Below are 11,643 nucleotides of genomic sequence, written 5' to 3' on the forward strand. Positions count from 1 at the left end.
ATGTATTCAAATACTTACAAATAATCTAATTTGTAAAGGAAATTCTAATATGTAAATAGAACAGTTTATAAATTTAACTTAGAATAGGATGGCTGGTGTGGGTCTTCCGGGCTGTGTGGCCATGTTCTGGAAGTTTTGTTTCCTAACGTTTCGCCAGCACCTGTGACCGGCATCTTCAGAGTGCATGAGCACAGACAGGAGCAGTTCTCTCTGTGCCCAGGGTGATGTGGCCCTTTTGTGGGTATTTATAGAGATCTGGGGGGGAAGGGGGGGATTGGGGGGGTAGAGGGTGGGGGGGTTGGGTTACTGAGTGGCTGCTTGTTTTGGTGTCAGCATCTGTGTGTATCTTCCTGGGGATTAGGCAGGGTTTTTTCTTCTATTTAATTGTTAACGAGGGGCTGCTGGGGGTGATTAGCAAGTTCATTGTGTGAACTGTTCACACATCCTGGTGGTTGAGCTGAGTTCATTGACCTTTTGCAGGCTGTATTTTTCAGGATTGGTAGCCAGGTTTTGTTGATTTTTAGACTCTACTCTTTTTTATTGAAACTGTGCTGGTGTTTGTGAATCTCAATGGCTTCCTGGTATAGCCTGGTATAGTAGCTGTTGGTGTTGTCCAGTATCTCTGTGTTTTCAAAAAGGATTTTGTGTCCAATGTGCTTGAGAGCATGTTCAGCTACTGCAGATTTTTCTGGTTGCTGTAGTCTGCAGTGTCTTTCGTGTTCTTTTATCCTGGTATGGATGCTGTGTTTTGTGATCCCGATCTATACTTGCCCACAACTGCATGGTATGCGGTATACACCGCCGCAGGAGTAAACCCTGCCTAATCCCCAGGAAGATACACACAGATTTTGACACCAAAACAAGCAGCCACTCAGTAACCCAACCCCCCCCAATCCCCCCTTCCCCCCCCCCCCAGATCTCTATAAATACCCACAAAAGGGCCACATCACCCTGGGCACAAAGAGAACTGCTCCTGTCTGTGCTCCTGCACTCTGAAGATGCCGGTCACAGGCGCTGGTGAAACGTTAGGAAACGAAACTTCCAGAACATGGCCACACAGCCCAGAAGACCCACACCAGCCATCGTATGCCGGCCGTGAAAGCCTTCGACAATACATTAACTTAGAATATTCTAAGAATCTTTAAATATTTAAAAAAATATTCAGTTTGCCAACAATTGGCAACTCGAGAAAACCAAGTCCCATTGCCTTCACAGAGGAACTTCTCTGCACATCAGTTTATGCTGAGGCTTCTCTGAGTATCTGCCATTCTGAGAAGTAGTCTATGGAGTACCCAAAAGTGATGCAATAACCCTGTACCCGAAGATGGGTAATAACTTTTGATTTTACCAGATCAAAATGAAAGATGATATTTCAAAGCCTTACAATGAACTACATATTCCATAATGCAATTCATTGTGACACACTATTAGCCTTGTGTGTGTTATGGAATGTATTGACCATTCTGAGGCTGTTGCTCTTTCGAGCAAAATGCAGGAGAGCTGAGAAAATTCCATTCTTCCCTAGCTGCATTTTGAGGAAATGTGGCTGTCATAATTTTTTTCCAGCATTAGATTGCAGGAATCCTGGGTTCTGTGAAATACTTATTGGGATATATTGTTCTTGAGCAGAAGTAGGCAATCTTTTGATGGCTGTGGGCTATGGGCTGAACTTTCGGGGGAGCAAGAACTAGGGTAGTATTTTTCACTTTTAACATGTGTAGACCTCAACTCAAGTGCTCCAAAGACTTCAATTTCAGTGCTGACTGGGGAGCTCTGGGAGTTGAAGTCCACTTATCTTAAAGTTGCCAGTGCTGAAAAACACTGAACTAGGGGAATGGGGAAAGGAGTTGCATAATGCACATGGACAAAACCAAGAATTTTTGGACTTTCCCCACTGTGTTCTGATGTGGGGATAGGGTTCCTTGTTTGTTTGTTTGTTTTAAAGAGACTGTTTTAGATGTAGGGTACAAGTTGTACATATTTCTTTTACATCAAAATAGCAGGTGTTGTAGTGGGGGGCCTCTTAAGAAAAGGTTTGGGGGCTATTTGTGTCCCTGTGGCCACAGTCTGCCCATCCCTCTTCTAAGGCATTGGTCTGAGCTGATGAAGCTAGCTTTGTCATCCTGTATAATTTGGCAGTGGGGGGACAAGTAGATCAGTAATTCTTGGCAAGCCATAGCCACTCTCTTGCTGAGGAACTCTGATCAGTTTCTGAGGAACATCAAGGTCTTGGGCAGACTGTTTGAAAGCAATGAACTGGTGAGCAGTCATCTTTTACTACATTCCACTAGCTGCCAGAGATTTCATTATTCAACATGAAATATTTTTTGTGGATAATCTGCTTTGAAGGCCAATATTAAAGAAACATTTGAAGTTTCAGAGCTTGATCTTCTCTAAAGAGTGATCAATCTGTTTCTGCAGGCTTAATCCTGCCAAAAGGCCCGCAGCATGCAGAGTTGTTTTTATCAGATTAAGAGATTAACAGGTGTGTAAAGCTATCCTATTTCTCTTGCTTTTCTTAGAAACAAAGTTCTGAGAAGTTAGGGATGTTTCTAATTTATTGAAGAAGAAGAAGGGTTGTGAAAGCAGAATGGAAAGCATGCAATGAGAGGTACAAAAAAAGACCTGTGTGGACATTATTAGGAAAAGGAATTGGAAAAAAAAAAGAGCAGAATAGAATAGTAAAATGAAACAGCTGTCACAATATATGACAACTTGTTCAGTCAGAATGAAAATTTGTTGTCATATACCAATGATCAAAATTTAGTCTGCGTGAAAAATGTTTAAAAAGCAAAGTTCTGTGAATTTGTTTGAACAATCACATCTCCTTAGGCAGAAGATCCCAAGACCTTTAACTCCAATTTATAGCTGACCAAGAAAATGTTCATTATTGTGACAATCTTTCTGTGTGTTATTGTGGAGTTGGGATTATAAAAAGGGCTAGTTTTGGTGGGGGGGAGATATGCAATATGTACCTATGCTTTAAAACACTTTGCAATGTAAAAGCATTTCTTGAAGGCCTTAATTGAACAAAGCCATGATGGGTGGCACAGATCAGCATCTATGGGCCTATCTGGTGATGTCCTACAAAATAGCAGGAATTGTAGTGGAAGGTTTGGGGGCTATTTGTGTCTCTGTGATCTGGGAAATCAAGAGGAGCAAATTGTACAGAGTACAGACTAATGAATGAAATGAAATGAAAGAAAAATTGATATGTTGTTTGTTTGATTATATTCTTCCCCTTTTTTATGTTTCACAATCTAAATGAAGGTAGTCTGAAGTTGTGAAATGAAGAGGATGAATACTTGCATGGAAGTGAAAGTGTAGGTTTAGTTATGAATGAAAGTGCTAACATGTCAGAAAGTATTGTTTTTTGCCATGTGTGTGTGAAAGTAGGAGGGCTGTGGTAGTTGCTTGTTATGTTCTATGAAATGATGAATGAACTAGGGATATGTTTTAGGAAAACTGTGCTGTAGCATGAATGAATGCAATATGGGGAGTGGAGTTATTCTGTTACAGGACATGAATAAATGGGTGAGAAAGAGATAAGAGAGAAAGTGATTGGGCAATCAGGTACCCAAGAATGATGATTGCTTGTTGAATATCTGCTTAGAATTTTTTTTCTTGAATATGTAGTTGAATAATGCACATATGTGGCTAAGTAATTCATCTAAAAGAATGATTGATTTGTCTGAAGAAAGATTAAGGCATAGTGAAGGATACAAGGGTGATCTGAGACACTAAATGTAGGACAGACAATTTTTGGTGGTGTCAAATGGAATTTGGGAAAAATGACATGGAAGAAAAGGAATGCATGAGATCCCACCAACTACTTCTCTATTGAAATTAAAACTGACTCTTCTGAAATCAACTGTGCATGTACACCTGTCCCCCAGTTTCCGTTTCTGTAGTATCTTGTATTCTACTCCAGCTCCAAAGCCGTTGGATACATCCACTTGTCACCTCTGGCAACTTAAACCCATTTTTCCTGGGATTGCATGATTACTTTATAAGCCCAGGAAAAGACTTTGCTTTTTTAAAGAGGTGCTCACACCTCTTTGTAACTCACCCTTAAAAAGAGGAACGACATTGCCTAAATGTGCCCTACTACAGGCAACCGAGAAATTAGCTTAATATAGTTAATACAATTATAGACCAAATCCCCTTTGGCTGTTTGTGAGTGACAGAAAGAGTGGTTGGTACACAGGTCCTTCCTACAGTTTGCAAAGACATACATCAAGCAATTAAAGGATGAGGAAGAAAATTCCCAGCTGTACATCTCTTGGTGTGAAGGCATACTCCATCCCACTCAATACTTTGAAAGTAGGAAGATGCTGCTATTTCTGCCTCCTCCTCCACCTCTTCCGCCTCCTCCTCACTAGGCTAACTGGGGGTGCTGGCTTGCTTTATTCTTCTGCCCTCACCACTGTGCCCTCTGCCTCCTGAGGCAAATGTGACTCACAAAGTGAGCAGCTAAGGTAAAGCAGCTGCTGCAGACAGAACCCAGTTTTCCTCCACCTACTCCTTGTTAGACATTGCTGTCTCACAGGCTGAATTCAAGAGATGAAGAGGAGGAGGAGGAGGAGGAGAAAGAAGAGGAGGAGGAGGAAGAGGAAGAGGAAGAGGAAGACCACCAGAATCCCATGGCTCAGTGGCTGTTCCAGGAACAGATTGGCTCAATTTGTTATCTCGCATGAAGGAAGGTTCAAATGTTGACTGGCAGCAGGAAATGAATGGTTGATGCACCTTTCACTTTTCTTTAATCTTTTCCTCATTCCTTGCCTCATCTTCCTCTCAATTATCAGAGTCCATGAACTTTTTAGCTAAGAAAATGACCTACTATAGGACTAGGGAATCCATAATCCACATGGATCTACCCCTTGGCCCATTTATGGTTCCATAGGGTTTGGGGGGGGGTTGTTTTGCTTTTTTGACAAATTAACACCTAAAGTAGGTGGTTCTGGTAGGTTTAATAACTATTTTGAATTACCTACCCCTCCAGTCTGACACAACAGTCCTGAAAATAGCAACAACCACAATAACTACAGCAGTAACATTATCAATAAATAGTAATTTCAAGTGCATCAAGCCCATACTCAACCCCAAACATAATATTAGTGTAAGGACAGAAGAATAGTGTAATTTTGTTCTGCAAGGGGGACGTCAGGAAATATATTATAGAATATAGAATATATTCTATAATATATTGCACTGGTTTGGCTAGAACTAAAGACCATATGAAAAAATGGAGGTTTCTCCCTGAGGACAAGGATATTTACTGCGAATGTGGCACTATTCAAACAACTATCCATTTTTTACAGTGTCCCTTGGGACTGACATGCACACAGAATGACTTGCTAGTTGGAAATACTTTTGCCATCAATGTGGCCTAGCATTGGGCAAGAATTATATAAATCTATACTTTTATTAAAGTTTTTAATTTTTTTAATTTAGGTTAATAATGTCCCCTTTTCTAGTTCCTGCATTTCTGACATGAGGCGAGCCAACATGGCTGAGCCTATATTTTGTGCACCAAATTTTTTAGTAGCAATCTGTGGCATCTCCTGCAATAATTCTGAAAAATACCTAGAATAGAAAATATGGGCTTGGATGGATTAATGGCCAGGCTTAGTACAAGGCAGCTTCTTAGGGTTAGTTCCAAGTGAAAATGTTTGGAGCGGAATGCTGTAAAGAAAAGGGGCCTTTTCCTGGTTCCACCCACCCACCTGGCCTTCAAAGATGGAGACATTCTGAGCAGGCTTTTCCCTCTGAAAACAATCTTAATTTTAATCTTAAAATCTTAATGTGCATTTACCAAAGAAACATTAATAGATACAATGAAACAAGCTGCCCATGAGGACTTTAGATGCTGAAACTATTCTTTCTACATTTTTATTTCTGCAGGGCAAAAATGCTGCCTGATATGGCACACCTCAGATATTAGCTTCACTTCAATAACCCTAATGAAGTTTAACGTAATGAAGTAATAAATTCAGGAATGTGCTTCTGCATACATTTGTTTCATGGATTTATTATCAGCAAATCCATAGATAAAATGCATTGGGATGAAAAATTGAGACCTGAGAAAGATCTTAAGGATCAGAGTATGCACCCTTTTCTGCATTATCGACAATTTACAGAAAAGGCAGAACATTTGCATTAATGGTCATTTGAGACCCAGACTGATGCTCCTAATAGCTGAAAAGCAGTTAACAAGCAATTTCTGAAAGTGATTAGAAAAGGAAATATGCGAATCATGTGTCCTTAAAGGCGCCAACTGCAGTATGAGTGAACATGGCTATTCCCTTGTCTCCCAGAGCTCTAACCCCTCCAGAGACCACTGTTTTGCAGTCTCCTTGTGAGGAGGAACTCATGAAAAGGAGTAAGGAAAAAGAAAAGAAATATATAAAAAATTACTTCCCCCTTCATCACAAATATAAACAATTTTAGTAATTTATCACCTCCTCTTAAAATACAACAAATGATCTCTTCTTCCCATATCCCATCTCTGATCTACAAACAAATCCTTAAAGCCTTGTCATTTCAGCCTTTATGTCAGCAAAAGTCCATTAAGGTTTACGAGAGACAGCAACATATCTATTTTAACCTTGATCAAATAATTTGATCCCTTCTTACAAATTCTTCAAAGTTTTTATAAGTCTCTTTTGTAAATCCAATATAGACAAAGAAAAATGAAAAGAAATAAAGTTTTAGGACATTATTTGAAGGGACTAAAGATCAAGATCATTTAAAGCAAAAGGAAGGAATATAAAGTTGGTTTATTTGATCAGTTAAAATAGATATGTTGTTATTTCTGGTAACCCTTAATGAACTTTTGCTGATCAAAACTGAATGACAAGGTTTTTAAGGATTTCTTTATAGATAAGAGATGGGATATGGGAAGAAGAGACCATTTGTTTTATTTTAAGAGAAGGTGATAAGTTACTAAAATTCTTTATACTGGTGATAAAGGGGAAGTCATTCCTTTATATATTTCCTTTCTTTTTCTTTACTATATACTTCTTCTTTCTTTTCCATTTTTTCTATTTTCTTTTTCTTTTCTGCATTTTCTTTTGTATTTTTATTTTTTTTACTTTTTTTAGTTTATATTAGTTTTTTTATCGTTGTAGTTGTAATTTTTAATAAAATGACTATTAAAAAATACAAAGATTCTGTGGCAGGGTTTAGGGGATTTTTCAGCAAAGAAATCAACAAGAAAGACTTTCAAAGTTACAACTGAAAAGAATTTCTCTATGATTCTGCTGCCACTGCTAGAAATCGTGCCTCTTCCTTGGCTGCCCACTCGAAATCAACACCTCTTATTCTGATGCTGTCACTTCTTCCACATTCTGCTGGTATCTAAATCTTAAGTCATAATTGATGAATTGAAATGCCAGCAGTGCAGGGCTGCCAAAAACCTGTCAGCTCAGCTCCTTACAGCTTCCTCACAATAAGGTTTTAAGATGTATGTGTGCACACATTTTTTGCCCACCCACACTTCAAGTTGCAAATCATTCCCTCTATTTGCATTATTCAGGATGCACCATTGCTTATGTTGCTAAAATAGGTCCACCTAAGCACGAGAGAGAGAGAGATTAGAATACTTAGGCAAATTGCAAGGTTTGGAGAAGTGGTGAAACAAAAGAAGGGAATTGGAAATGGAATAGCATGACTGGAACCCCAGACAGAAGACCTCTATTGCAGTCTTTTCTTATCATTCTTGCATGTGAGATATATAATAGAGCATTGTAGGAGAGAGAAGAATTGTACTTGAGGTTCTCTGAAAAGACAGCTAGAAGGAGTACATTTACCAAAGGGAGAGGAGTGCAGACAGAGTTGAATTATTTAAATACGAAATGTGTTTTTGAAATGTATTGTACCTTTAAGGAGTCTGCTGAATCTCTTGCGGATTACTAGCTTAGAACAAGTTTCCTCATACGACATGAAGAAGCTCAGCCCTTGAATTCAATAGCTTAGTGTTGCTTAAAGTTACTACAGGTAGTCCTCATTTAACAACCATTCATTCAATGACCTATGACGGTGCTGAAAAAATGGACTTAAGACCTGTGCATTACGGCCATTGCAATGCCTCCAAGGTCACATTACACTTGGCAGTCCACCTGCACTTACGACCACAGGGGTGCTGCAACTTCCCCTACCTGCTTATCACCCCCCCCATCTGTGCCCTTTTGGCCACCCTGCACAGTGGCACTTGGCAGCAGTGCCAGTGCTGGGGCTGAAATAGAGGCCCAGGGCCTTCAGCAGTCTCAGCCAGCTGCCACTGCTCCCCAGGCCTCAACTTCAGTCCCAGTGCCACTGCTACCACTGAGATATGTTGCCTTAAGCCCCACACCATGGCCAGCCACCCCAGGACCATTGTGCAAAGCCTTCTTCCTGAGGCCACTCGTGCCGTTCTCTAAGCCATTTGTGCCATTCCTTCTCTAAATCGCATGCCCCATTCTACCTTCTGGTCTTCCTCAGTTCTTGTGGTGATTCAGAAGACCTTATTCTCCAAATCATGCATCCCATTCCTGGGAGACTTGGGGAAGACCAGAAGGTTTCTGAAGGTTCACAAGAATGGGGCACATGATTTGGAGAACGAATGGTGCAAGTGGCTTGGAGAACAGCATGAGTGGCCTCAGGAAGAAGGTGCCTCACATACAGTAGGGTCAGGCCAGGCACACCTCATCAGCAGTGGGAGGAAAACAGTGAAGGTTAGCTAGGCATGGCAGACTCTGTGGAGCACAGGGTGGCGGAGGCAACTGTGTCTTTGCACAATGGTGCTGGGGTGGCTAGCCACGATGTGGGGCTTGAGGTGGCATTTCTCAGTGGCAGCAGTGGTGCTGGGGTTGAAGTAGAGGCCTGGGGGTGGTGGCAGTTGGCTAAGACTATTGAAGACCCCAGGCCTCTACTTCAGCCCCAGTGCCACCTCTGCCACCAAGTACTACTGTGCAGGGCAGCCAAAAGGGCATAGATGAGGGTGGCTGCAACTTTGTGCCACAGAGCATCAAGCCCCCAACTCATGTGTGACCTGCAACGAGCCTTTCAGGGCCTCCTCCATCCCCCTGCGGCAACCCAGTGCTCCTTACATGGGACTCCCTCCACTTAACAACCCACAATTCTCAGTTAACAATGTCAACTGAGAGTGCCAGGATTATGGTTGCTAAGCGAAAGAGTCATATGACATCTCACTTTACAACCACATCACTTAGTGACGGAAATTTCGGTCTACCTGTAACGTATCATTGTTATACTGTTCCTGTGCCTTTATGTAATATCCTAATGATATAAATAAAATATATCGCAATATCACAATTAAAGGAGAGATTTTTTAATTATTACTTTTTATGATTAAATACCCCCAAAGGGATGGAAATTTCTGAAGTCATTTCTTTGTATATCTTTTTTTTTCTTTTTTCATATATGTACTCTCTGTGTGTATTCTTCCTTTTCCCCTTTTTTTCTTCTCTGCAGTTTTTATTTTTTAATTTTTTAATATTTTTCTTAGTTTTTTCCTAGTTTTTTATCTGTGTATTGTTAAACTTTAATAAAAATTATTATAAAAAAAAGAAATTTCTTTTTATAGCTCCTTGCTGGTAGAAAACTTTTCAGAAAGCTGTTTAAAATAAGAGTCGAGAGGAATTCTGTTGGGGAAATTCATGGAGGAAACGGTTGTCAAATTCTAGACCAGTTTTGGTGATACAGCAGGGCCTATAGCAAATATATTGATGGAATATAAATATAGGTGGGGGCAGATCACTTGAGCAGAAAAGCTAGTGTAGGGTTGGACTACATTAAGGAGATGTGGGTTCAAATCCCCATTCAGTTTCAAAGCCTTCTGAGTGATCTTGGGCAGTTGTTAGATCCTCTGAACCCACCTTTCAGTGCTTCTGGACTCAAGGAGGAGAAGGGTCATTGAACTAATTAGAACAAATTTGGATAACCCTCAAGGTTGAAAGTCTAGTTTAATCTAATTTCAGCTAGAAGTACACATGCTTACACAATTGCATTACTAGCTTGTAACTAGGTCTATTTTACTAGGTAACTATTACTAGCCTGGTGTTTGGTTTTTTTTTCAAAAATATGAATCATGTGTCACACAGCTATACATCTGCCCTATTTTTTTCAACTGGTAAAGGGTATACACGTTCCAACTCTTAATGGTCTGTCATTCAAAAACACAGTCAGTTACTTAGCTATCAGGAAGTTATCCCCCACTGATAAATTGGCAACCTTCTAGGACTTGTAGCCACCTGCTTGTCAGAGACACAGTCAACCAGCAGCTATAGCATCAGATATCATTTCACATTTTGGCACTCACTGCTCTCTCATACACACATGCAGAGCAAAGGATGAAGGCAATTGTAGTCTGAAGGGGATGTTTTATTCTGAATGCTAAGTTATGGGTTTACTCTCGCTGTAATAGCTCCCCTGCCTCCTCAGCTTGGAGTGCTTTGAATTCCTAGGGCAGCTTGGTGAAATGATTTACAGCTGTGTTTCAGGCTCATTGTTCTTTGCAAGCCCACAGGGAGAATGCATAGTAAGCTCAACCTCCTCTCTTTGCAAGTGAGCTTATGTGGGCTCAGATGCGGCTCGCATGACTTCCCAGTGAATGGTTTGATTTAGCTCCACATAGAAGTCTCTAACATCAACCATAGAGGAGAAGAAGGAGAAAGCTCATCTTACTTTCTAGGGAGGAATGACATTATTCTTACATATATATGTGCTAAAGGAAGTCTCTAGGCAACAGGAATTTTATGACTTGGCAGTTTTGTTGATGGGATTCCCATTCTATGAATATGGTGACTTAACTGCATTTAACAGAAGCAATCGTATTTTATGATAGACTGGTTCCTACCAGCACTATTGAGTTTGAGCAACTCAACAGCAAGTTGGTGGCACAATGATTCCATAACCTGCACATTTTTCCCCATTTCTTAAATTATCTCAAGAATTGAATACTCAATAGGATTTGTATTTCTTACTTGAAATTGGCTTTGGGGGGTTCCTTGGGTAAGGTTCAGATTGAAAGAATGTAACTCCAGAATCCTGACTCAGATTTAATGTAAGCTAGATAATAATTTCTTTTTTTTGCTCCATCTCCCAAGTGACATATAATAAAATGAAATGAAATATATGATGTGATATTGCTGCCCTGTCTCTCATATGGCAATCAATAAAACTGTATGAAGTGGATAAACTTGGACAACAAAGGAAGCAAATCACATGTTTTATTTTACTACATATTACCAGGCACAAGAGCAGAGACTTTTTGGTGACATATGAGAATAGCATCATCAGGTTGTGTGTTCTGGCAAAAAGGTTAGTGACCTCAGTTACTTACTAAAGTACATGTACCTCTTCAGAGATAGACAACCTCTGAGTTTAGTCTGCCTTTGTCAGCACAGTACAACTCTTTTTGTTTTGCTTTACTACATAACAGTGTCATTCAGAGCAAGTAAAATACATACAAGAAATGATTGGATTTAGAGATTAGGGTGAAACAAGTATTAAAGTTCTTGATTGTTTTGAGCAGTCAGCATTCAGAAATGAAGCTTTGGGATAGGACTATAGCAAAGCTATTTTTAATATAGGCCTATATAATATACTGTATAAGATTTGGTTTGAGAAGTTGTAGCCAAT

This window comes from Python bivittatus, unplaced genomic scaffold (genome assembly GCF_059951505.1).
Source record: "Python bivittatus isolate LINGU-HERP-01145 unplaced genomic scaffold, Pbiv_v1 ctg000020_np1212, whole genome shotgun sequence".
Taxonomy (NCBI): Eukaryota; Metazoa; Chordata; class Lepidosauria; order Squamata; family Pythonidae; genus Python; species Python bivittatus.